This window comes from Triturus cristatus, chromosome 7 (genome assembly GCF_964204655.1).
Source record: "Triturus cristatus chromosome 7, aTriCri1.1, whole genome shotgun sequence".
In the NCBI taxonomy this organism is placed as follows: domain Eukaryota; kingdom Metazoa; phylum Chordata; class Amphibia; order Caudata; family Salamandridae; genus Triturus; species Triturus cristatus.
Genome location: NC_140590.1, coordinates 1,846,813,500 through 1,846,841,460, shown reverse-complemented (window position 1 = coordinate 1,846,841,460; position 27,961 = coordinate 1,846,813,500). Strand labels below are relative to the sequence as shown.

The following is a 27,961-nucleotide window of genomic DNA, read 5'->3' as shown; positions in this document are numbered from 1 at the left end:
TACTGCTCCCATCAGTGTGCGCTGGTACAAAGGACTGTACCCCGGCCTACTGGTACTGCTTCCACCAGTGTGTGCATGTACAAAGAACTGTACCCCGGCCTACTGGTACTGCTCCTAGTAGTGTGAGTAGGACAAAGGACTGTGCCCAGGCCTACTGGTACTGCTCCCACCAGTGTGTGTGGGTACAAAGGACTGTCCCCCGCCTACTGATACTGCTTCAACCAGTGTGAGTAGGACAAAGGATTGCACCCCGGCCTAATGGTACTGCTCCAACCCGTTTGTGCAAGTACAAATAACTGTACCCCAGCCTACTGGTACTACTCCAACTAGGGTGTGCAGGTCAAAGAACTGTACATAACCTACTTGTACTTCTTTCCCCACTGTGTATGGGTACAAAGAACTGTACCCCGGCCTACTGGTACTGATCCAACTCGTGAGTGCGGGTAAAAAGAACTGTACCGCAGCCTACTGGTACTGCTCCCACCACTGTGTACATGTACAAAGGAATGTACCCCCGGACTACTGGCAGTGCTCAAATGAGTGTGTGCATGTACAAAGGACTACACTGGCCTACTGGCACTGCTCCAACCAGTGTGTAGAGGTACAAAGGACTATACCCCTGCCTACTGGTACTACTCTCACCAGTGTGTGCGGGTACAAAGAACTGTACCCCACCTACTGGTATGCTCCCAACAGTGTGTGCAGGTACAAAGGACTGTACCCTGGCTTACTTGTACTGCTCCAACCCGTGTGTGTGGGTACTAAGGACTTTACCCCCGCCTACTGGTACTACTCGCACTAGTGCATGTAGGTACAAAGGGCTGTAACCCAGTATACTGGTACTGCTCCCACCAGTGCATGAGGGTACCCCCACCTCCTGCCACTGCTCCAACCAGTGTGTGTATGGACAAAGAACTGTACTCCGGCCTACTGGTGCTGCTCCCACCACTGTGTATTGGTATGAAGGACTATACCCCCGCCTACTGGTATTGCTCCTAGCAGTGTGTGCAGGTACAAAGGACTATACCCCGGCCTACTGGTACTGCTTGTCCCAGTGTGTGCATGTACAGAGTACTGTACCCAGGAAAACTGCTACTGCTAAAAACCCATGTGTGCATGTACAAAGGACTATACCCCTGCTTACTGGTACAGCACCTGCCACTATGTATGGGTACGAAGGACTATACCCCCGCCTACTGGTACTGCTCCAACAGTGTGTGCAGGTACAAAGGACTGTACCCTGGCTTACTTGTACTGCTCCAACCCGTGTGTGTGGGTACTAAGGACTTTACCCCCGCCTACTGGTACTACTCGCACTAGTGCATGTAGGTACAAAGGGCTGTAACCCAGTATACTGGTACTGCTCCCACCAGTGCATGAGGGTACCCCCACCTCCTGCCACTGCTCCAACCAGTGTGTGTATGGACAAAGAATTGTACTCCGGCCTACTGGTGCTGCTCCCACCACTGTGTATTGGTATGAAGGACTATACCCCCGCCTACTGGTATTGCTCCTAGCAGTGTGTGCAGGTACAAAGGACTATACCCCGGCCTACTGGTACTGCTTGTCCCAGTGTGTGCATGTACAGAGTACTGTACCCAGGAAAACTGCTACTGCTAAAAACCCATGTGTGCATGTACAAAGGACTATACCCCTGCTTACTGGTACAGCACCTGCCACTATGTATGGGTACGAAGGACTATACCCCCGCCTACTGGTACTGCTCCTTGCAGTGTGTGCGGGTACAAAGGACTGTACCCCTGGTACTGCTCCCACCAATGTGTGCATGTGCAAAGGACTGTAGCCCGGCCTACCAGTACTGCTCCCACTAGTGTGTGCATGTACAGAGGACTGTACCCCGATCAACTGCTACTGCTCCAACCCATGTGTGCATGCACAAAGGACTGTACCCCGGCCTACACTGGTACAGCTCTCACCAGTGTGTGCATGTGCAAAGGACTGTACCCCGGCCTACTAGTACTGCTCCCACCAGTGTGTGCATGTACAGAGAACTGTACCCCAGCCAACTGCCACTGCTCCAACCCATGTGTGCATGTACAAAGGTCTGTACCCCGGCCTACACTGGTACTGCTCCCACCAGTGCGTGCATGTGCAAAGGACTGTACCCCAACCTACTAGTACTGCTCCCACCAGTGTGTGCATGTACAGAGAACTGTACCTCGGCCAACTGCCACGGCTCCAACCCATGTGTGAATGTACAAAAGAGTGTGCACCCACCTACTGGTACTGCTACAACCAGTGTGTGATGGTACAAAGGACTGTACCCCCTCCTACTGGTACTGCTCCTACCAATGTGTGCATGTACAAAGGACTGTACTCCCGCCTACTGGTACTGCTCCCTCCAGTGTGTGCGGGTACAAAGGACTGTACCCTGGCCTACTGGTACTGCTCCAACCTGTGTGTGTGGTTACAAAGAACTTTACTCCTGCCTACTGGTACTGCTCCCATCAGTGTGTGCATGTACAAAGGATTGTACCCCGCCTACTGGTCCTGCCCCCACCAGTGAGTGCATGTACAAAGGACTGTACCACGGCCTACTAGTACTGCTCCACCAGTGTCTGTGGGTACAAAGGACTATACCCCAGCTAACTGGTACTGCTCCAACCTGTGTGTGCGTGTACAAAGGACTGTACCAAGACCTACTGGTACTGCTCCACCAGTGTGTGCGGGTACAAAGGACTATACTCCAGCCTACTGGTATTGCTCCAACCCGTGTGTGCATGTACAAAGGACTGTACCCCGGCCTACTGGTACTACTCCCACCAGTGTGTGCAGGTATGAAGGACTGTACCCCGGCCTGCTGGTACTGCTCCAACCTGTGTGTGCATGTACAAAGTACTGTACCCCACCTAGTGGTACTGCTCCTACCCATGTGTGCGGGTACAAGGAACTGTACCACGGCCTACTGGTACTGCTCCAACCCATGTGTGCGGGTACAAGGAACTGTACCCTGGCCTACTGGTACTCCTCCCACCAGTGTGTATGGCTACGAAGAACTGTACCCCGGCCTACTGGTACTGCTCCCACCAGTTTGTGCATGTGCAAAGAACTGTACCCCAGCCTACTAGTACTGCTCCCACCAGTGTTTGCGGGTACAGAGAACTGTACTCCGGCCTACTGGGACTGCTCCTAGTACTGTGAGTAGGACAGAGGACTGTCCCTGGCCTACTGCTACTGCTCCCACCAGTGTGTGCGGGTACAAAGGACTGTACCCCGGCCTACTGGTACTGCTCCCACCAGTGTGTGTGGGTACAAAGAACTGTACCCCGCCAACTGGTACTGCTGCCACCAGTGTCTGTGGTTGCAAAGGACTGTACCCCGGCCTACTGGTACTGCTCCCACCAGTGTGTGCATGTACAAAGAAGTGTACCCCGGCCTACTGGTACTGCTCCTAGTAGTGCGAGTAGGACAAAGTACTGTACCCAGGTCTACTGGTACTGCTCCCACCAGTGTGTGTTGGTACAAAGGCCTGTACTCTGTCCTACTGGTACTACTACAACCAGTGTGTGCAGGGACAACGAACTGTACCCCGCCTACTGGTACTGCTCCCACCAGTGTGTTGTGCATGTACAAAGAACTGTACCCTGACCTACTGGTACTGCTCCTAGTAGTGTACATAGGACAAAGGACTGTACCCCAGCCTACTGGTACTGCTCCCACCAGTGTGTGCGGGTACAAAGGACTGTACTCCTGCCTACTGGTACTGCTCCCACCCGTGTGTGGGTATAAAGAACTGTACTCCTGCCTACTGGTACTGCTCCCACTAGTGTGTGCATGTACAAAGGACTGTACCCCGACCTACTGGTACTGCTCCCACCAGTGTGTGTGGGTACAAAGCCACTCAACTAGAGAGGTTCACTTTGGTTGCCTCTTCACATCTGAGGCCGCTCTTATGTCTCATGCTGTGTAAAACGTGAGAAGTCTCAGTGAGCCCACATGACTGCCTCCCTCACTGGATGTAAAATGGCAGAGAGCTATGAAAAACACGTGAGTACAGAGCAGCACAGCTTCAGCAGGCCAGGCAGAGGACTTGTGTCCCAACAAATGCCTTGTTTTTTGTGAAAGAGCAAAGTCAGCACAGCTAACTATTCACCCCAGTTCCTTGCTCTAAGGAAGTAAGACCTGGTGCAGCCTTTACAGGGAAACAAAAAAAAGTCAAATTCAGACAGATGCTGGCTTAGGAGATAGTCATAGTTATGACAACGTATTAGTCATCTTCGAGACCGACACCTCATCACAAACGCCTCACTAACTTTCAGTGACTCCTTACAAAAGATAACTGTAGTATCCCCTCTTGATAGTGAAACCAGTAACCTCAAAAAGAGGCAGAAACTCTTCAAAACAAACCTTTCATAGCCCACCTGCATTGGGAGTAGCTTTGGGTCCACAACCATCCTGATGTTTCCACACCTGGCAGGACCTCACGAGACCCATCATAGGTGTCACTGTGGATGTCGGTGTGAAAGGACAGAGACAGGAGGAGATGGGCGGGAGGATATGGGGGTTTGTGGCTATCATACTCTAGTCAGCAGGCAGTCCTCCTAGAGCCTTGTATGAGAGGGCAGTAGCCCGTCTTGGCGATTTGGGGGTCCACTTTGGATGCAGCTTTCTGCCCAGGAGACCCCACTTCGCTGCTCTTATTTGGGAAGTCAGAGAGCCTCATCAGCAGGCTCACAGTTTTGTTTAGTCAAATGGGTTAAACACAGGGAATGCCACAAAAGGTGGAAGAGTGGTGGTGTGCAGAGCTTTCTTGGGACTTTTACCTCTTCATATAGCTCCAGCCTCCACTACACGTCCCAAAAAACCTGACTTTCTGCCCAATTCCTCAGGAAATTTTGTCCCAAGCTCAGGTCATGATGTACTTAGATCATGTTGGGAGGCATCATTTTCACCTTTGCAAGAACAGCTTGCATATCTTGTTTATGAGCTAATATCTGCAATCAGGACATCTGAGAACACTGCCTTCCTTGATGTGGCCAGCACCAAGTATTAAAGCAGCTGGAGTCCCATCCGGCAACAGTCTTGCACGGCTTCCTTCATTCTTCTGGGGATCCGCTGCCTGCACCCAGCTATGCTCACCATTGTGGTTCTTTGTACCTTCCTGGCCCTGAACATGGCTAATCCTCTCCCTAATTCTGGTAAGTGAATTCAGGATTGAGGAGAAGCAACAGAGGAAGGGAAGAGAGGCTGATGCATCTAGAAGAGAGGATAGGGGGAACATGTGAGGCTGTGGACATGACATAAATATGCTGCTGTAGAAATACTGTGCATTCCTAGATCTCTACACTCATGCACCCTAAAGGGGTACTTATTCCCGCACACCGCTGTATCAGTGGAATCTCATTCCCACACATCACTGGCCTTTGCCTGTTTATTGGATCTTAACTCACTGGCACATATCTACCCTGGTGTCATCTAATAGAGGCTGGGATTCCCACACAGTACCGGCCTTTACCCCTTCAGGATGATCTCACTCTTTCACACATCACTAGTCTTACACATTCAAATTGTTCCCACTCATTGTCACATTGTATTGCATTGGCATTTTATGTTTTTAATGTGGGCTCACTCATTCACACATCACTAGGCTTGCACATTTACATAGGTTCCCACTCATTGCCACATTGCATTGCATTGGCCTTTACCCCTTCAATATGGTGTCACTGATCTACATGTCACTAACCTTGCTCGTTTCAACAGTTTTTCACTCATTGACACACATTATTGTATTGGCTTTTACTTCTTTAGCAGGGTCCCACTCATTCACACAGCTCTAGTCTTGCACATTTCAATAGTTTCTCACTCATTTCCACATTGTTTTGTATTAGCCTTTACGCTTTTAGTATGGTCTCACTTCTTCACACATCACTAGCCTTGCACATTTAAACAGGTTCTCACTCATTGACACACATTATTGTATTGACATTTCCCTCTTTAGCAAGGTCTCACTCATCCACACAGCTCTAGTCTTGCACATTTCAATAGTTCCTCACTCATTGCCAAATTGTATTGTATTGGCCTTTATGCTTTTATTACAGTCTCACTCTTTCACACATCACTAGTCCTGCACATTTCAGCAGTTTCCCACTCATTGCCGCATTGTAATGCATTGGCCTTTATGCTTTTAGTATGGTGTCACTCATTCACACATTACTAGTCTTGCACATTTAAATAGTTTCTCACTCATTGCCACATTGTATTGTATGGTCTTTTACCCCTTCAAGATTGTGTAACTCATTCACACTTCACTGCCCTGCACCTTCCAACAGTGTCACACTGATTTCCACACTGTATTTTATTGGCTCTTACCTCTTCAATATAGTCTCACTCATTCATACATCTCTAGTCTTGGGATCATCTACAGTTTCTCACGCATTGCCACTCTATATCGTACTGACTTTTTCCTCCTCTATATGGTGTCACTGATCCACACGTCAATAGCCTTGCACTTTTCAACAGTTTGCAACACATTATTGTATTGGCTTTTACCTCTACAGCAAGGTCTCACTCATTCACACATCACTGGTCTTGCACATTTCAGTTGTTTCCAATCATTGCCACATTGTATTGTATGGTCTTTTACCCCTTCAATATGGTTTCACTCATTCACACATCACGAGCCTTGCACATTTAAATAGTTTCTTACTCATTGCCACATTGTGTTGCATTGGCCTTTACTCTTTTAGTATGATTTCACTCATTCACACATCACTAGCCTTGAACATTTAAGCAGTTTCTCACTCATTTCCACACAGTACTGCATTGGCTTTTACCACTTCAGTATATTCTCACTTATCCACACATCACTAGTCTTGCACATTTCAATCATTTCTCACTGATTGCCACACTGTGTTGCATTGGCCTTTACCCATTCAAGATGGTGTCACTCTTTCACACTTCACACGCCTTGCACATTTCATCAGTTTCGCCCTGATTGCCTCACTGTATTGTATTGGCTCTTACCTCTTAATTATAGCCTCGCTCATTCATACGTCACTAGCCTTGCCCAGTTTCTCACTCATTTCCACACAGTATTGCATTGGTCTTTACCCCTTTAGTTTGGTCTCACTCATTCACTTATTCATACATCACTAGCCTTGCCCACTTCAACAGTTTCTCACTCATATCCTCACAGTATTACATCGGCTTTTACCACTTCAGTATTTTCTCACTCATTCACACATCACTAGCCTTGCACGTCTCAGCAGACCCTCGCTCATTGCCACAGAATTGCATTGCCTTTTACCACTTCAGTATGGTCTTCATCCTTCACACATCACTAGCCTGGCACGTTTCAGAAGTTTCTCACTCTTTCTCATTGGTACTGCTAGCTCAGAAGCCACATCCGGCTGAAGCTGTCTGCAAGTACAATCCATTCCCAGGCAGGGCCAAGGCACTTTACATACATTAGCTCCCTGTACGTAGTGGCATACAGAGAAAAGAAAAGATGGAAGGACATATGTTGTCATAGTAATACCTGTGGCCAGGATTATTTTCAGAATTCCAGCCATCTTTTTTTGTTTTCTGAATGAGGTGCCTCAAGCCCTTCAGACCCTGCATCAACCGTTGCAAATCTTAGCAGTTTTGTAAAATTAGCTGAGAACACGAGCTTGCAAAATAGACTCCTTACACTCTTTTGAAAGATTCTTCAGGTTCTTTTCATCAGCTGCATCAGACACCTTTTTTAAAAAACTGAGCAAGGGGTGCTGCAAATCTGGCAAAATTATTGGCAAATCTGGTATGAAATTTGCATAATCATAAATAAATAGTGACCTTCCTAGACATAAAAGTAGCTGCTAGGTCATTCCACTGTTATGTAATTTAAAAACAAATAAAATGCTGCAAGTATTCAACTATATTCTTGTACAGACCTACCACAAATGAGGATGTTGTCCTGGCAAATGACCAACCACTCCATGTAAACATTCATTTTTGAAGATAAACACAGAAGATACCATCCCACAGGGCATCAGGATGTGATGAAATACACCATCTAGAGTGGCAACTGTGGACACATTTCCACATTCAAAGGCAAGTATAAATATTAGATATGCTGCCTTAAATGCAAGCCGACAAAACCTAGCCACTTCAAATACTGCTAGTATTTTTTACAATCTTGGTAAATGATGGCAATTTATTATCATTGTCTTATTTGGGGAGCACAAGTCTACGCACAATCTAAGATAGGCTGAATTTGTTTATGCTAAAACTATGCAGGAAACCCATCCTCTCTGTCAATAGGTTCAATAACCTCTCCTTCACTCATCTTTCAAAATCTGGCTTAGGTCTTCTCTGCTACTTGTAAGAACATTCCTAAGCTTGTGTTTCACAGGAATTACATTTTCATTTAATATATTTCTATGCAGATTCCCTTCAATTTTACAGAGAACCCGGTAAAAACCATCTTTATATCATCTCATAATTTATTTAATCCATTTACCCAACATGCTCAAAATATACATGTGACGTAAGTGCACTGGTCAAGTATCATCCCCCAAATTAACCATGTGACACCGCCCCAAAACATCTTTATCTTGCTAGGACTTATAAATGTTTCCTAAAATTCTTCACGAGGTTGAGGAGCGCTGTGCATGTACTATTCTAAGACATGTCAATTTTCTTTCTTCCATGTTCTCACAGACATGCTTTCTAGTGCCTCATTCATTCACTGTCAATGAGTGGACTATTGCATTTCAATGCAATATGAGTCACATCCCCTAAACTGTTTGATGCTGTTCAGTGGAAGCTGATTCACTGGCCTGCCTGAGATAGTTTAAGTCTCTCTCATAGTTGCTTTGGTGGCTTTACACACTTTAGATGAGTCTTACTTGTGGGTGTTTAATTGTCTCACTCATGGTTGCCTTACTAGTATGATACACTTTGCCTGACTCTCATTAAGGTTGCTTCAGTGAGCACCAGCATTAGATGAGGTCTCACTCATGATTGGTTTGCTGGATTCTTACACTTTGATAGTCTTGCTCCATGGTTACTTTATTGGCCTCATAAAATTTGAGTATCACTCAGGATTGTGTCACTAGGCTTGACTATGTCTCACTTGGGGGATCCTTCAGTGACCTCACACTATTACGATGCAAAAGAAATCCCATTTTAATAGGAACTGGCATTAAATTAAAAAATACATCAAAAGACATTTCAAGCTCAAACATCTGCATACTACTGGTAATTGATAACACATATCAATTTCCAAAAACCCAAAAATGATTAGGTTGAACTAAATGCCAAACCTCCAGAATCATACTGGGCTAGGTACTCACAAATCCTGTCAAAACAGTGTTAAGCTACAGACTATATGAATTTAAAAAGAAATACTGCAAAAAATATATTTGACCCTCATAAAATGGAAAAACTTGGACTGCTAGAAATCGGAAAGTGATGAATGTGGCAAACACAATATGCTGAGTATGCTCAGCTGTTTATCAGTCTCCCCAAATTGTGGACTAGCGAACAGAAATTAATATGAAAAATGTTATGACATTATCACCTAAAAGAATCTTTTCATTGTCACCTCAAAAAAATTAGATTTAGGAGAAGGGCGTGAATTATGGCTTCTGCATTGATTGTTTATCATGGTAAAACATTTTAGGCCCAATTACAATGTCGGTGGAAAGTCTCCGACCAGCTGTCGGAGGCTTTCCGCCCGACATCATAGGTTTCATTCGGACCGCAGTTTTAGGATAATAGTGCTCAGAGTGAAACCTGTGGATAGAATCCACCTCTCTGCCGGCGGGTTCAGAGGTTCGGAAGTCACCAAAATCCCCTAATGATGGCGGTGCCATGCTCAGCTCCGCTTTCGAAATTATGATGGCACTTTCTGACAGCCTTTTCATATCGGCCTTTCTGACATGGAAAGGCTGTCGGAAAGTGTCTTTGGGGGCACATAGCAGGGCCCACTTCCTCCCTGGCCCTCCGCTATGGAGTCTGGGGGCTAAACATCCCTGCACTGTGTGGCAAGCACCATGAGGTGCCTACCACACGGTGCAGGGATGTTTAAAAACATCCATTTTACAATGGTAGCTTGTGCTGCAGGCCTTTTCTGCCCGCCGCACAAGCTTTCTTTATAAAACGGATGATTCCAACCGCCCATATGGCGGTCGTTTACTAATACTGGGGTCAGAACCGCTGACCTAAGGACAGGCGGTTCCAGACCGGTACTGTGTCGGGCTGACATATGTTGGCCAGATATCGTCAGGAGCCCCTAATTTGGAAATCAATTGGAAAATCTCAGATAAATGCATGTCTACTCAAAATGACAAACCTCGCTAAACAGGAGAAAGTTATGATCAAACTCAAAGATCGCATAAATCTGTTCAGTTTCGTATGGAAGGACGTTTTGGAACTACAAGTCTAACTGTTAGACCAACACCCTGATCATGAGACTCATTTCTAAGACACTTTCTGTAAGGCTCTGAATATTCAACTTTGTTTTATCGTGATCATTGTTTGCTTAGATTTCACTATAACACAACTTGGATTGAACCAACTTTTAACAGGGGTTAGAAACCTGCCTCATGTAAACACTGTGGTAATTCACACCAGTGTAATGACAACGTCTCAAATTAGTTAAAGGAAATAAAAATGTTTGCACACATTTAGAAGTTTATTCAAATTCTTGAATAAGGTTTCACTTTTGTTCAATGATTTTCAGAAATATGAAATAACTTATCGAATTGCATTTTACCATCATTTGAATCTTACAGTACCTTGTGTGAAGTGTCTAAAGCATATTGCTCTCCTATTCAGCATTTTATTAAATTCTCAAATAATGAATTGTTGATCATCAAAAAAGAATGAAAACAAAAACAAAAATGGGCATTATAAAACACACTGCTGAAGCAAGCTACTGCATGTTGAAGGCAAGGTAGATGCAGTCAGAACCCTCTCTATAACTATTCTTCTTTTACTCCCAGGTGCTGCAGCGGAGACCACAACTTTTGACTGTGAGAAAACTCTTACTATTTCCATTGTTTGTTTTGGTTTCATGTTGGGTGGTGAAGTCCCCATGTGACTAAACTCATGTCATCTTGACTTTCCAATAATAGTACTTGTTCACCACTGGAGTGATGGGGAACTGCCATGGTTAGCAACTGCTGCTGCACACATACTGCTGGCAACCACTGTGGACTGCTTTGCAAACCCTTTGAGTTAACCAGGTTAACTACTGATCTTTAAAAAAAATACTTTTAGCTTTGGCTGGTGCTGGATTTGGTTGTTTGTGACGCGCTGTTTATTAATATGCTGCAGTTTGGAGTTTTCTAAAGCATTCATTGACTGGTCATCAAGTACAAAGCATGTGATATGTTATGTTATGTTGTACTATGGTTTTTTACTGGATATTTGTATAGCTTTCTTGGGCTTTAAGTGGAATATTTTACTGCAAACAGAGAAGTCAAGAGGAACACTACTGGGAGGGGGATCATGCCTAGTTTTTAGCTGTTTCCTAGAAATAATCAGTGAAGGATGAACACAAAATAGAAGAGTACGGTGTTCAAGAGCTTGGGGAAACCACTGAGAAACCTATCTCCAGAGCTGCCCTTCTGTCGCTGAGTTGAGAAACAAAAAGATCTCGAGGAGTGAGGCAGATAAACTTAGATGCCAAATGTGGGGTCTGAAGAAGAATGGATCACTTTATGAATGATCATTAACTATTTCAACTGGACGCTTCTATGATCTTGGTGCCAGGGAGGCTGACCTAATGTGTGGCACCTATTATTCCATTTTATTCATTCTGCCACCAGCCTTGAAGCCTGATGCTTTCTGAATCAGCTGGAGGTGGCTAAGAAGTTTGTAGGAGGCTTCCAAACAGACCACCTGATTTGATAACATCCATGATAACGTATATCGAGGAAGGGCAGAATGCATGCAAGACTGTCAGGTGAGAGAAGCGCAAGGTAGGCGATGGTTGTCACAAGAGAAGGGCAGCCAAGGCATTGTTAACCAGTCCTTGCACCAAGAAGCAGCCCCGGAACCAGTCTGTGAAAAATTACTATTTTCTTGCATTCTTTCTAGTATCCATGTCATACATGCATGCTAGTGGCAGTCACAGAAAAAACAGTAAACACAAATTATAAAGACAAGTCACAGCTAAAATGATAGATACACATAATATAGACAAAAACGTATTGATGTTTGGATTCTGGAATAGTAATAACAGCAGAATTAATTATTCTTAAGGTTTGTATATTTCTTTAGTGAGAGAACATGCCTCGTTAGCGGATTACCTCAATAAGCACTCAGTGCCCTATTCACAAAAGACATCAGTAGAACTTTTAGGCATGCTACAATAGTACTACTAAGTACTACAAAATGCTATTCACAAACCCACGAGCGATATTCTCCACTGACGCCTCTTCAATATTTTCTTTCAGGAGATCCTCACACATGTATGTTAAGCAAATGTGGGAGCAACCAGGAGGAGTGGTTGAAAAATGGGGTGTACTCATTACACAGTACGTGGAGTTTAAAAAGGTGTACGGAGGGGTTAAGGGAGGGTTAAAGAGGGGCTTAGGAAGGGACTCCCACCGAGCCACAAAAGAGACATCCAATTGCTATTCTCAACTTCAATTCTAAAATTACTACAATCAATACGGACCCAAAACTGTAGTAAATGCACTCCATCTCAGAGATGAAGAAAGCACACATGGCCAAACTCTAGTACTGCAACATCCTCCCAAAGAAATATATAGAAATAGGGACTTAAAATGAAAACCTGTAGGAAATAAAGTCAAATGAAATTAAACTATTTAAACTATTTGTAGATATAAATACATTTAATTTAAAGTAAACTAATTAATATACATGTCAAATGTAATTATTATTAAATTCAAAATATTGTAATAACTTTTTAAATTAAAATGTAATGTAACATTTTGATTTATTTAAATGTAGTTACAATTTATGTCAGTTAATTGTGCACATCACTTTTATTACTTTTATTAATTATAAATACATAATCAAAAATATATTTTCTTTGGTTTAGGTTTTTTTTTCCATTTATACTTCAGAAAAAACTTGTTTAATTCAATCTATTTGAATTAATCAGATATTAATTTAAAAATGATGTTAATATTGCTGCAGCATTTTTTACATTGTACTACATTTCAAATAAACATATGAAATTATTTTACATTAATATGTACCATAAAACATGGTGATTATTTTTTCAAGTTTAATAAACTTGTCTACTTCCCATATACTTTATCATGGGGAACATTCCACCACCAGGGACGGGATCTCTCTACAGTAAAGCATAAGGAACATTTTAAAAGCTTATGAAACTTCAGAAAAATAGTAAGAATATTTTTATGCTAAATATTATTGTAAATTTATTTTATAAATGTAGAGCAAAATAAAAGAAAGCTATGACACTATCAACCTTAATTTAAACTGTATAATTAATCAATTTAAGCACATTAAATTTAATAGATACAGTTTTTGTAAAGCTTCATAAACAAACAAATTTCACCTAAATTAACTTGCTTCTATTTATTTATTATGCATTAAAAAGTACAAGACTACATACCGAGGATGAATTTGAATTATCCTATTTTTTTTAATTAGTCACATTTTTTCTTTTTAATTAAAATAGTGAATAATATTTCTTAAATATATTTAATTCTGTTAACATTACATTAAGTGTACATATATATTTAAAAAGACAAAATAACATAATTCAATGTAAACTTGATTCCTATGGGGTTCTAATTCAAGTCCCCGCAACCAATATTTTCTTTGGGGGGGGGGTGGCCACGTGTGGTGCTGGACTTACTACAGTTCCTTTTTAATGACAGTACATTTTGCTCCATACCATTTCAGGGGGTGGAGACACTTAGGTCTACACTTTTAAGTATTTTACACTTGAATTATGTGAATTATGTGAATAGCCAAAGTAGTAAAGTTAAAATCTGTGCCCCCTCACCACCTTGATCACCCCTGTCTGAAGGTGGTGTTGCGCTCAACATCTCCTGTCCTGCTGGTGCCCAATAATTATCAATGGTACCAGTGGCTGCAGCAGTGCCACTTGGAGTGTGGATGGCATAGTACACTCTGGAGTTGAGGTTGCTTAGAGGAGCGATGAGACAAGTGTTAGAAGCTGCAGGCGGATGCCATTTGGGTGTAGTTGATATCTCCAGTAATAGCTAATATATTTAAGACCAGTTGGTCTGCAAAGCTACAGATTAGGTCCCACAACTCCAGAATATTGATGAGGGAATATTCCATCTTAAAGCACCACTCAAGCCCTAGAACCCTCATGAGCTGAGCTCTCAGTGGTCCAGTTAGATCCTGTTCCTTCCCTCATCAGAGTCCTGAGAGGGTTAGGACGTAGTTCAGCTGGGCTTTGTGTATCAAGCAGGGGAAGCAGGAAACATATTTTGTGCCCCAGTGAAGTCCACTGGTGTGTGTAAGAGAGTTAAAAAAAGTAGATGGGCTTAAGGAAGTGCTGAATGAGTGATGAGGAAAGATAAGGGCTTGGCGTGTTGGTGGTTATGCTCTCCAATGCCTGGTGGGTATTTTAAGGGGTAGAAGACGGTGTCTGAAGCAACTTGCAGCCTCTTACACCTTGCACAAATAAAATCAAGATATCAGCTTTTTCATTCATGGACTTTTCACATTTTCTTCAGTCATTTCACTTCTACCGATATTATTATTATTGATCATATCTTACATTTTAATATTTATTTGGCTCCATGGGGCTTAATGACCAGAGATTATAATAATGGGGCCTAAGTCCCTGCATTTTAAGGACTATTGTACATGGCAACTATTCCTGCCGTAGCTACTGTAGGTTTATATCAGTCCATGCCTCTGTCTTTTTATTTTTTATTTTTATTATTGCTTTTTTCCAAGAGACATTACAACCAAGCAAGGATTTAACAAGCCAGTGGCCCACGAATTGCTGGGCCAAAGACGAAGTCATGTCGGCTAGAAAACATTCTCATGCAATCAACACAAAAAGAAAACAAATTACAGAGGAGCATGGTACAAATAATAATCTAAAAATAAGTACAGTACAGCAATCTCTCAGTAAGTAATCATAGTATTATTACCGTTACGCACTCTTAGATGTTGCACACATCGGGAGTCATTTAGGCTAAGCCCAGTTTCTGGTTCAGGTGATAATAACATACCACTAACGTGTCAATGCACCTGTGACACTAGTTGTCCATGGAGTGGGATTGTAAATAACTTTTGAGTGGTTGTCAAATATCACAGGGATGGGATGTGGCGGGTAGAAGTGTGGCACATGTGTCACTCATAGTATCACAGTAAATGAGGTCCCAAATCCATGTCCGTACTAATGGTGTTTGCGTTGTACCCCATTGTAGTGACACCTGCCGCTTTGCTATCAGTAAAGCCATTGCCGAAAATCTTCTAATACTTCCCTTTAATGGCTTAACATATCCCAAAAAGGGCAGTCAACGGGTAGGGGGGTATAGGTTGTTCTACCATGATGACAACTGCCGGAAAACGTCTTCCCAGTATGTGTTCACTGATGCGCAATGCCATGCAAGGTGTAAAACATCAGCCTCAGGAGCGCCACACCGCACACATGTGCTTGATACCGCGGGGTTCATTTTCACTAGTAGTTTGGGAGTAACGAAGGCTCTATGAAGATATTTAAAATGTATCAATTTATGTCTATAGTTACCAGAAACGTAGTGTGTCTGGGATAAACAGTAATGCCATATGTCGTCGGTGATAATGATATCTAAATCCTGCTCCCAGGATGTGCACACTTTAGAGCCCACGGTGGGCGAAGGGAGAGCGACAAATGATAAATGCGGGATACTAAATGTGCACTGTTGGGTGAGTTTATGAAAAGTGTGAGTGGGGGAAAGTCTTCTGGTTCAGTAGAGGAATCGAGCAGGGTCTTCAAAAGGGAGCTGCGTATTCTATGGAGCAAGAAACTGTCCATGTTTGTTGCAGTACCCCATGGCTCTGTGTTTTAAAGTCCTACTTCCTTTTGATGGTATTTGTTTGTTAAATAGAGAATAATTTTATTGAGGACCTAATATTTTACTCTAAAGGGCTCATTCAAAGGAGAATTAATATATATTATATAAAATATCCAATACTAATCAATAAGAAACTTTTCTCATACACAAATCAGCTCCCTCAGATGTACTCCCAGGTATTTTGAGATTAGGTAAATCTTGAGGTATGGAAGGGACAAAAGGGGAGTTACCTTGAATCTCAAATGCCCAGGTGATTCTGATGAGCTCAAGTTCTGGAACTCAGCTAAATTTATCATTGATTCATGATCACCTTTATTACCCTTTCACTGAGTCCATACACAGCTTTGTAACTATGCACTTTAAATCTACAAGAGACACAAATAAGCTTTGTTCACTTCAAATTCCTCATTCCACTCCTCAAGATAAAGACAAATTGGAGCATAGTATTGAGAAAATAAATCAGACAGAGTCCTCACTATCTGGAATAAGAGAAGAAACCTCCAGTCTCATCCTCTGTATTTTTGTCTTAACAATTAATCTTAGAACAGGGATAAGCCAATATCCCAGTACATATCTTTAACAATGCTATGTTAGGCATGGCATCTCCTCTTCTGGAGACTGAATCCCGAGATTTAGATGAAGTTTCTTGAACTTGGACCAATTTTCAAGACACAGCAAGTCTGGCCAAATGTATGAATCTCGGGCCATCTTCAGATTCTTTCATGCTTGGTGTACGTCTTCTAATGCAAGGTCTGTTTGAAGCACTAGTAATTGTTATTAGAAATCAAAAAAACAGGTAGATTTACTGTGAGATCTAGTCCAAATTCTGCCTGATCAATACCTGTCTTCTGAGACCTATCACCAATCCAACAAGTGAACTGAAGCTCGAGCCTACGGCAGAAAGGTAAAGTGATACTATTACCTCTTCTGACTCCTCGCTTACCTCTCATTATATATTTCTCCGCAGCCTTTGCTGGTTCAAATTAAATAGATATCAAAATTAATCTAGCATTCATTAATAGAGCTCCAAAATGGGTCACACAACAGCATAGTTGTAAATTGAGTAAACATGTAGAACATGAAAGGGCTTATTGACATTGCAACCTTCTCCCAAGAAATCTCCCTCCTCGATTATGATCAATCAGTCACCCGAGTTTAGTCACAAAAATCAGGTTTCTGGTAGGAAAAAAGTCAACAAGATACATCATGGAGAGGCAATTAAAAAGACTGGGACAAAGAATCTGAGTAGAAAATCCTTTTATAATAAACTAAAAGCAAAAGTAAAGAGTTCAGACAAGGAATTGGGAAACTATCTAATGGGTCAAGTAATTATTAAGAGGATATAGTATCCAACCACAACACCAAGACGTCAGTAATCTCTGTAAAAAGGGAACATACCAAGGATACTACGACCATTGAACCATCACTTTAATGTCCAGTTTCTATTTAAATACATCCCACAACTACAGGGATTGGACTCAACTGATGTGAAATTGATAATTTTTTATAAAAGTCTAGCTGGTTGTGAAGTCCCAAATGTAATGTTTTTCTCTTCATTTGCCAAATCAACATATCTTAAAGCCTCTGAGGAGTTGCCAGATTTGGCCTAACGATAATTCTGCATGATTAGAACTTACAGAAACAACAATCAAGCGATAGATCCTCAATGATCGCTGGGAGCTACCCTCTCACCAGGTAAATCTCAGCTATAGATTCTCCAATCTCCAGCATCATGAAAGGTCAAAGAAGAGAAAATGTATTCCATCCATCTTCTCAACGACCAAATGTATGCGGTGTCATACCTCATGATGAAGCAGTTATGATACTTTGGGCCCTCATGACGATGTCGGTCGGAAAGCATTTAGACCGACTCGGTTTCGTAATGGTTTCGTCCAACCGACTGATTACGATGTTTCCGAACACCGTTCGGTCGTACTCCCATTGACTTCAATGGGAGCCTGTTCTCCGACCAACAACACAGGCTCCCATTGAAGAAAGGGGTGGGTGCAGAAAACCTTGCACCCTGTGGTGGGCACCCCATGGTGGCTGCCAAACTGTGCATCATTGGAAAAAGGGATCTCTTGGGTACCCCCACAAGCCCCAACCAGAGACCACTGGGTGAAGGGGGGCCTGAGTCGGAAAAGCTGTCTGAATCCGACATCGCAATCACTCGATGGGAAAAGCAGCCCATAGAGCTGTACGAGTCGACTCCGATCGACTCGGTTTCTCCGACTGCCGTTAGGATGCGTTTTGGACCATCGTAATCAGTCGGTCGGAAATGTTTCCGGGTTGGTTGGAAAAAAGGCTCCCAACATGGATATGGATGAACCGAATGCCATTCAGAGCCTTTCGGAACTACACCGTAATGAGGCCCTTTGTATTGTAACTATTGGGATCCAATGGATATTTCATTTTTTTGATTATGTTTTTTAATTTGTGGTGTATGTCTCCTCTCCTGGAATGCACATGGCTTTAATCGTTTATTTGGGGAGGGTTTTTTGGATGTTAGTTTTCAGTAAAATGATATTATTATGTTACAGTAAGCCTTTCTATCAAGGTGTCCGAATACGCAAGATTTGTCACTACTGATAAACTCGTCAGAGCAAACCTTTGGCGGCTGCCCATCAGGTAAACTCCTACCACTGATCTCTGCTAAAATAGTGAAAAGGCAGACCTTATATAAACGGAACGCCCCTTGATTCTAATGTGCATTTTTCACTTGTCCTCCTTAAGGTCTGAATGTTCAGCTGTAATTCTGATAACTGTATATATTCACACTTATGATCATTCCTCAGAAGGCAATTTAATGACAGTTATAGAATGGGGTATTGTTAACATTAAATCTGTTTACCCTAATCCACTAGTTACTGTAGCAGGTGATTTTATTTGGAAGCTGCCACCGTCAAAGGCTCCCCAATCAATCAGTGATCTGTCGGAATTATATCATGCCCAATTTGCAAATTTTCTCACTTGTATTATCTCTTAACTGTCAGATAGAATGTTCAAATTAGCGACCAATAATGTTATGATCTGCGAGAAGGGATGTTATCACAGACGCGTTGGCTGGGCAGACATTTCGAAATAAACTTCATTCCTCCCCAACTGACTATATATTTGTTTCTATTTGTCTTGATTGTCTTTTTACAAAATGTTAAAGTTTGTCACCTGAATGGACTAACAGACATGTCTTACAAAGTGTCGCTTCACATCATCTTTTATAGCTTTACCAGCCATAGTTAAATAACCAAGATGACTGTTCACTAGGTGTTGGAAGGCGGACCCCGAGGAGTCGGCGAGACCACCAAGGGGGGGGGGGGGGGCCCTCACACTGTACGAAGTAGCCGAGCGCTGCCGAGAAGTCTCGTGAGAGATCCTTCTTCTATCACGTACTAGCCCAGTAACACCACCACACAGGACTCAAGGAGGTTGTCTCAAGACAAGCAATTCTTTATCAGCAATAAAAAGGTTACGAGGTCAATATTTACACGAGGGGATCGAGGGATCCACAAAAAGTCTCAGTGTCTCTTTGGAAGGGTAGGGGTAGCGGGACAGTCTTTGGCAGGAGTGCGGTACGAGGGTACCTGGGGCCCAGTTCTTATCCTCAAGCTGGAGGACCTCCGGATCTCGGAGGGGTCGAGCCGCGACGGCGTCAGCAGGGCTCTGGCGTACAGTTCGTGGAGAGCCGCGATCCAATCAGCAGGGCTCTCAAGATGGTTTCTGCTCAGCTCGAGCCGCGACGTCGTCAGCAGGGCTCCGAGGGAGGTTTCAGCGAGGTTGGGCCGCGACAGCGTCAGCAGGGCTCCGATGCTCCAGGTGGCTTCAAAGTGTTCACAAGAAGGAGCCGCGACGCAGTCAGCAGGGCTCGTGATGGTTCCGACAAGAGTTCTTCTCCGTAGGGTCAGCCGCGATTCAATCAGCAGGGCTCTCGACTCCGGGATACAACTGCCGATCTGTGGCGGGGTTGCCCCAGATATAGGTCTGGAGCCCTTTGATGTCCGGACCCAGGCGCCCCGGTGGGGGCGGAGAGGCCGGGTGGAGGTGGCCAGACGCCCAGCAGGAGAGGCGCCAGGCCCAGGGGAGTTGCAGGGCGATCACACCTTGAGAGGGGAGGACAGTTGGGGGTCCCATCGATACTGTCCTCCGCCGGGGGCGATGAATGGTTCCTGCGGCACCCCCTGGCCAGTTCGTGGTGCCTCGATGTCGGGGCTTCGCTGGGGTCGAGGCCGGGTTCAGCGGGGTCGCGCTGGCTGGCGCACAGAGTCACGTGGGTGCCAACAAGATGGCGGAGCCACGAGGGGTATGCGACCTCGTGCAGCTCAGGATGAAGGGCCTCGGTGCAGTTCAGAAGGGTGGCCCGTGAAGGCCGGGGCGGGGAACGGGCACAATCCACGGGGGTAAGGACCATGCCACGAGGCCGGGTCCAACAGGCGTCCCCCCCAGCCGAAGGCATGGAGAGTCACCCATCTCCTTGGGGATTCTCCTCGTCAAGGCGGAAGAAGCGGGACAGGCCGTCGGCGTTGGCGTGGTCATTGCCGGGCCGGTGTTCAACGTCAAAGTCCATCCCTTGTAGCGAGATGGACCACCGCAGCAGCTTGGGGTTCTCGCTCCCGCATTTGCATTAACCACCGCAGGGGCCGGTGGTCGGTCTGGACCCGGAAGTGGGTACCGAAGAGGTAGGGCCGGAGTTTCTTAAGGGCCCACACCACAGCGAAGGCCTCACGCTCGATGGTGCTCCATCGTTGCTCCCGGGGCAGTAGCCGTCGGCTGATGAAGGCCACTGGTCGGTCAAGCCCCTCTTCATTGGCCTGGGACAGGACGGCCCCGATCCCATACTCTGAGGCGTCCGTCTGCACCACGAACTCCTTATTGTAGTCAGGGGCCTGTAGCACCGGGGCAGTACACATTGCGGTCTTTAGGGTGTCGAAGGCTGCTTGGCAGCGGGGTGTCCAGTGCACCTTCTTGGGCTGCTTTTTGGACGTTAGCTCTGTGAGGGGGCCAACAATGCTCCCATAGTCCCAGATAAACCGCCGGTAGTATCCAGTGAGACCCAGGAAGGCCCGGACAGCGGTCTGGGTAGTGGGGGGTTCCCAGGCCCGGATGGCATCTATTTTTGGTTAGAGAGGGGCCACCTGCCCGCTCCCCACTTGATGGCCCAGGTAGGTCACGGATCTGTGGCCGATCTGGCATTTGCTGGCCTTGATTGTGAGCCCGGCCCGCTGGAGGGCGGCCAGGACGGCTTTAATGTGAAGGAGGTGCTCTGCCCAGTGGTTGCTGTACACGGCAATGTCATCTAGGTAGGCCGCGCTGAAGGCCTCAAGCCCGGCCAAAACCTTGTTCACCAGTCTTTGAAAAGTGGCCGGGGCGTTCTTCATTCCGAAGGGCATCACCCGAAAGTGGTAATGCCCATCCGGGGTCGAAAAGGCGGATCTTTCTTGGGCGCCGGGGGTGAGCTGGATCTGCCAGTACCCGGCGGTGAGGTCCAGCGTGCTGAAGTAGCGAGCGGCCCCTAAGCGGTCGATGAGTTCGTCGGCCCTGGGTATAGGGCGGGCGTCCGTCTTGGTCACAGCATTCAGGGCTCGGTAGTCCACGCAGAATCGCAACTCCGGGGGGTGGCCGGGAGCTGCGGCCTTTGGCACCAGGACGACAGGGCTGGCCCACGGGCTGTCGGAGGGTTCGATGACCCCCAGGGCCAGCATCTTCGTTACTTCGGCCTGGATGCATGCCCGCACTCGGTCGGGTACCCGGTAGGCTCTGTGTCGCACGGGGGGGGCTCTCCCCGGTGTCGACGTCGTGGACGCACCAGTGGGTCACCCCCGGGGTGAGGGAGAAGAGGGCTGCGTAGTCCTGCAGCAGTTGCCGGCAGTCGTTGCGCTGTTCCGGAGTCAGGGAAGAGGCGAGTTGGACACCCTCGATTGTTCCATCATGGACGTTGGACTGCAAGAGGTCGGGCAGGGGCTCGGAGTCGTCCTCGCCCCCCTCGTCGGTCGCCAGTAGCAGGCTCAGTTCGGTCCGGGCAAAGTGGGGTTTTAGCCTGTTAGCATGTAGGACCCGGAGGGGGTTCCGGGGGGACTCCAGGTCGACCAGGTAGGTGACGGGACTTTTCTTCTCCACTACCTTGAAGGGCCCGGTCCACTTGTCCTGGAGGGCGCCGGGTTCAACCGGGGCCATGACCCATACCTTCTGACCTGGCTCGAATTCTATGGTAGAGGAGTTCCGATCGAACCACCGCTTCATGTCCTCCTGGCTGGCCTCGAGGTTGGCTTCGGCCATGGCTCGGAACTTGCGGGTCTGGTTTCGGAGGGTCAGGAGGTATCGGTAGACGTCCGGAGGGGCGCCTTGGGGCTTCGTCTCCCAGCTCTCTTTGACCAGGCTGAGCGGTCCGCGGACCGGGTGTCCGTACAATAGTTCAAACGGGCTGAACCCCAGGGACTTCTACGGGACCTCCCGATAGGCAAACAGGAGGCACGGCAGCAGGACATCCCATCTCCGCCTGAGGGGCTCTTCTAGGCCCTGGATCATTCCCTTTAATGTTCTGTTGAACCGCTCAACCAGTCCGTTCCCCTGAGGGTGATAGGGGGTCGTGAACTTGTATGTGACCCCGCACTGCTGCCACAGGGACCGCATGTATCTGGAAATAAAGTTCGTGCCTCTGTCGCTCACCACTTCGCGGGGAAATCCCACTCGGGAGAAGATCCCCATTAAGGCCCGGCCTACCACGGGGGCCGTTATAGTTCTTAGTGGGACCGCCTCTGGGTACCTGGTGGCGTGGTCCACGAGGACCAGGATGAAGCGGTGGCCCAGGGCGGTCTGGGGGTCCAGGGGCCCCACGATATCGATTCCGACCCGTTCGAACGGGGTGCTGACGGCTGGAAAGGGTTGGAGGGGGGCCTTGACCCGACCCCCCCGTCTTCCCGCTGGCTTGGCAGGTCTGGCAGGACCGGCAGTGGTTGTCCACGTCTCTCCGCATCCGGGGCCAGTAGAAGTGGGTCACCAGACGGCTGTACGTTTTGTCTTGGCCCAAGTGTCCGGCGAGGGGCACATCATGTGCCAGGTTGAGCAGGAACTCCCGGAAGCGGAGGGGGACCACCAACACTCGGCTGGCCCCGAGTTCTGCCACTTTCTGCTCACTGTATAGCAGGCCCTCGGCCCAGTAGACCCAGTGGGTGCCGGTCTGGTCCCCGTTGGTTTGGGCGGACGCTTGTTGGCGGACCCCTTCGAGAGTGGGGCAGGACTGCTGCTCTTGTTGGAACTGCTCCCGGGTGGGGTCCCCTTCGTGTCGCCATTGTGTCAGCTCTGGTAGGGCGCACGGGGAAGCCATCTCTTCGGGGGAGGATTCACTAGGTCCAGGGTCGGTGTCCGCCTCCCCCTCGCTGCTGGCGGGAGGTGGTGCGAGCCCCTCGGGCTGGGCGGCCCCGGAGGCCGAGGATGAGCGGGGGGCCCGGGTGGTCATGGACCGGGTGATGGCACAGGCCCAGTCAGATAGTCCCAGCATTCGGAGGTGCTCTCGTCGCTCTACTTGAGCCCAGGGGGAACTCTCCAAGTCGTTCCCCAGGAGGCAGTCGATGGGGGCGTCGTCGCGTACCGTCACCTTCAGCAGGCCCGTCACCCCTCCCCACTCGAAGGGGACCAGGGCCATCTGGCACAGGCTTTCGCTGTTGTCGGCCGTCCGGACGGGACACAGCACATTCGGTAGGATCTGTTCGGGGGTCACCAGGTGGCAGCGGACAGCGGTGACACTAGCGCCGGTGTCACGAAGGGCTTCGGCCCGTTGTCCATTGACCGTGACCTGCTGCCGGTACTTCTGGGTGTTGCTTGGGATGGGGGTGCAGGGTACCATTTCTCGGCTACCCAGGCAGACCAGGGACATGGATGCCGGCTCCCATTCAGTGGTCCCTTGGTCGAGGGTCTCCTCTTCCTCTTCTCCTTCTCCCAGGGCGGCGGCTGCCAGCTGTCGGGGCGGGGGCCCGCCGGCCCCGTTTCTTCGGTTCAGGGGGCAGACCGGATCGCTGGCATAGTCTCCTGTTTGTTGGCAGCCGTAGCACGTTACTGGTGGCCGTGGTCCGGGTCTGGCCGGGGGCGCCCCCCTTCGGGCTAGGCTCGGGGAGAGTTGTTGCTGCGGTGGCCATCGAGGGGGGCTCCTGGGGGCCCTGGCGGGAGGGTCTCGGTTCCTGTTCGGCCCTCCCCCTCCACCGCGTTGGCGGGGGGGTCCGGTGGGGTTCCTCTGGTACTCCCCCATTGAGTTCCGGGGGACCCGGGAGTTGACCCATCGATCGGCCTCGACGGCGAGTTTTCGCGGGTCGGTCATTTTGCTGTCGAGGAGGTGCTGTCTCAGTTCCACGAAGCAATTGTTGGAGAGATGTTCCCACACGATGAGGTCGACCAGCTGCCCGTAGGTGGTTACTTTGCTACCTCTGATCCACCCTTCTAGGGCCCGACTGAAAAAGTCCACATATTCCACCCAGGTGGTGCCCGGGATTTTCTTGCAGTCTCTGAACCGCTGGCGGTACATTTCTGCGGTTAGCCCGTAGCGGGTGAGCAGAGCCTCCTTCATGTGATCGTAGAAGGTCATCACCTCCTCCGGCAGCTGGAGCAGTGTGTCTCGACCCTCACTCAGGAACCGCCCCCACAGGCCCGCGCCCCAGTCTTTTCGGGGCACCCGATGAGAGGTCATGGCCACCTCGTAGGCCTTGAACCATTGTTGGATGTCGTCATTCTTGTAGTACTCCTTGACGACCTCTTTCGGGATATGTACCTTGGTCTCGGCAGGCGGTAGAGTGTCTCTAGTACTGGGGGCGTTGGTCCCTCCGTTCTTGGCCTTGATTTCGAGCTCCTTGAGGCTGCGCTCGTGCTCAAGGGTCAGTTTCTTTTCCTCCAACTCCCGGTGTCGCCTCTTCTCCTCTATCTCCTCTTGAAGCCGTAGCTGCTCTAGGGCCAGTTTCTTTTCCGCCAGCTGGAGTTCGCGGTCCAGCCGCAGTCGTGCGAGCTCTAGCTCGTGGTTCCGGACCTTCTCCCGCTCTCGTATTTCTTCTTCGGAGAGGCCGGTTTCTAGGCTCTTTCTTCCTCCGGTTGCCGGAGTCAGTGCGGTTGATGTGGTCTCAGTCAGGGGCAAGGGACCTTCTTCCTGGGAGGGGCCTGCCCCGGCCTCCAGCCATGTCCTCAGAGCTTTCTGCATGTCCTCTTTGGTACCTAGGCCGGTGGTTGCAATGCCTTTGTCTTTGCAGAACTGTTTTAACTCTTTGTGCGTATATTCTTCCAGCCGTTCGGGCTGGAACTCCATTGTCGCGTTGTTTTCCTGGCTGCTCATGATTACTGTCCGTTTGGATGGGTAGCTAGTGGGTACTGGCTGGTACGTACTGCGTTCGGCTCGGATCCCGTCGCTGGCCACCAAATGTTGGAAGGCGGACCCCGAGGAGTTGGCGAGACCACCAAGGGGGGGGGGGGCCCTCACACTGTACGAAATAGCCGAGCGCTGCCGAGAAGTCTCCTGAGAGATCCTTCTCCTATCACGTACTAGCCCATTAACACCACCACACAGGACTCAAGGAGGTTGTCTCAAGACAAGCAATTATTTATCAGCAATAAAAAGGTTACGAGGTCAATATTTACACGAGGGGATCGAGGGATCCACAAAAAGTCTCAGTGTCTCTTTGGAAGGGTAGGGGTAGCGGGACAGTCTTTGGCAGGAGTGCGGTACGAGGGTACCTGGGGCCCAGTTCTTATCCTCAAGCTGGAGGACCTCCGGATCTCGGAGGGGTCGAGCCGCGACGGCGTCAGCAGGGCTCTGGCGTACAGTTCGTGGAGAGCCGCGATCCAATCAGCAGGGCTCTCAAGATGGTTTCTGCTCAGCTCGAGCCGTGACGTCATCAGCAGGGCTCCGAGGGAGGTTTCAGCGAGGTTGGGCCGCGACAGCGTCAGCAGGGCTCCGATGCTCCAGGTGGCTTCAAAGTGTTCACAAGAAGGAGCCGCGACGCAGTCAGCAGGGCTCGTGATGGTTCCGACAAGAGTTCTTCTCCGTAGGGTCAGCCGCGATTCAATCAGCAGGGCTCTCGACTCCGGGATACAACTGCCGATCTGTGGCGGGGTTGCCCCAGATATAGGTCTGGAGCCCTTTGATGTCCGGACCCAGGCGCCCGGTGGGGGCGGAGAGGCCGGGTGGAGGTGGCCAGACGCCCAGCAGGAGAGGCGCCAGGCCCAGGGGAGTTGCAGGGCGATCACACCTTGAGAGGGGAGGACAGTTGGGGGTCCCATCGACACTGTCCTCCGCCGGGGGCGATGAATGGTTCCTGCGGCACCCCCTGGCCAGTTCGTGGTGCCTCGATGTCGGGGCTTCGCTGGGGTCGAGGCCGGGTTGAGCGGGGTCGCGCTGGCTGGCGCACAGAGTCACGTGGGTGCCAACAAGATGGCGGAGCCACGAGGGGTATGCGACCTCGTGCAGCTCAGGATGAAGGGCCTCGGTGCAGTTCAGAAGGGTGGCCCGTGAAGGCCGGGGCGGGGAACGGGCACAATCCACGGGGGTAAGGACCATGCCACGAGGCCGGGTCCAACACTAGGTGATATCCAAAATATCTCCAGATATTGATTTCTTTACAAATTTCACAGGCCCAACAAGCAGATTTTCATCTTAGTGCAAATAAATACAGCTGGTATTCACCTTTAGTAAAAGCTAATATCATGTTTTCAGTTACAGAGTATACACTTAAGGCCATTTTATGAGTTTGGCGGTGTGGCAGCAGGCCACCACACCAGCGCCCCGCTGCCAGACCTCCAAACCCATAATGTGACCACCTGCTGGATTTCTCTCTCACCAACATTTCATGGACGTAGGGATGCCGCTAATACGGCTCTAAGCGATTACTGCTATGTTAGCAGCCATTACTCGGCTAGCATAACGTAATTTGTTTTCGAACTCTAAATTTGAGAGCAGTATCGCTCTTTTTTCTGGTTTCCTGTTCCCTATTGGATGAAACTCTGCAAAAGACTTATTCTTCACAAGCTTTTAAGATCTTGATACTAGGATTCCATTTGGACATTTCCACTAAATTCAACCTGCTACCCTTCGTGTTTTCTTACTGTATTTTATTGCCCTGAAGAAGCCCATGCTTCGGCGAAACGCGTTGGCTGGTTGATTTCTCATGGAGCACAACAAAGAATAACAGACACTTTGAACTTACTTACGTATAACTTGTATTTACCTTAATGTTTGTTGCTTATGTATTGCCTCTCATCCCATACAATTTAGTTCTATTATTATTGTTATCTATGAGCAGCAGTTCACGTGAGGTGGGCAACACAGTTTACTCTAGTGACTTTCCTGGTAGTGCAGTTTTCTTTGTCCCTGCTGCTTTAAATCTTTTATGTAACCTGCTGGATTTCAACTGGAATCTTGGTCGGGCGGTTCTGCGGCAGTTGGCCCACGGCGGTGCTGTGCTTAGGCTCTTATGTGTGACTGAGTATGGCACTACAATGGGAACGCCATTGCACGTTCCTACAGGGCATGGACTGTCAATTCTATGCCCTGCAACAACTGGGGGTGCATACACACGGGGGGCACACCATGTACCCCTCTGGATGCATCTTCTGGCCCAGAGGCAACAGGGGGCCCTGTAGGGCCCCCTTAGTTTTCTCACCACCACACTTTCCATGGAGGGCTCACTGTCATGAAAACTGTGGTAGTGAAGAAACACATATTATATGCTTGGTGGTGCCACAGCGGCACCGCCAGCATATTGCGACCTCAGACTGCTGCGCCACCGTTTAGAGATTGCGGATCCCCAGCAGTAGCAGTGGTCAAGTGGCGGTCTGACCGCAATAGTCAGAATATGGCAGGTGGACCGCCACCACAATTACGGCAGTCCAATGGACACTGTAGTCAGAATAAGGCTCTTAGAGAAGGCAAATTCTTTATTTTTAAATGTGGTGCGACACATCATGACAATCTCTAAAAATTGAGCTATGTAAAAATATGA

General features: G+C 47.9%; 1 long non-coding RNA gene across 2 annotated transcripts in view; it reads left to right on the top strand.

The window, feature by feature from the left end:
• The window catches only part of LOC146813418 (uncharacterized), a 229,155-nt gene that overhangs the window by 92,550 nt on the left and 108,644 nt on the right, over positions 1–27,961 (top strand). For both annotated transcript variants that reach the window (XR_014966975.1, XR_014966976.1), the window contains exon 2: positions 10,950–10,979. This is a non-coding gene — a long non-coding RNA (uncharacterized LOC146813418). The remainder of the gene's footprint in view (positions 1–10,949; positions 10,980–27,961) is intronic.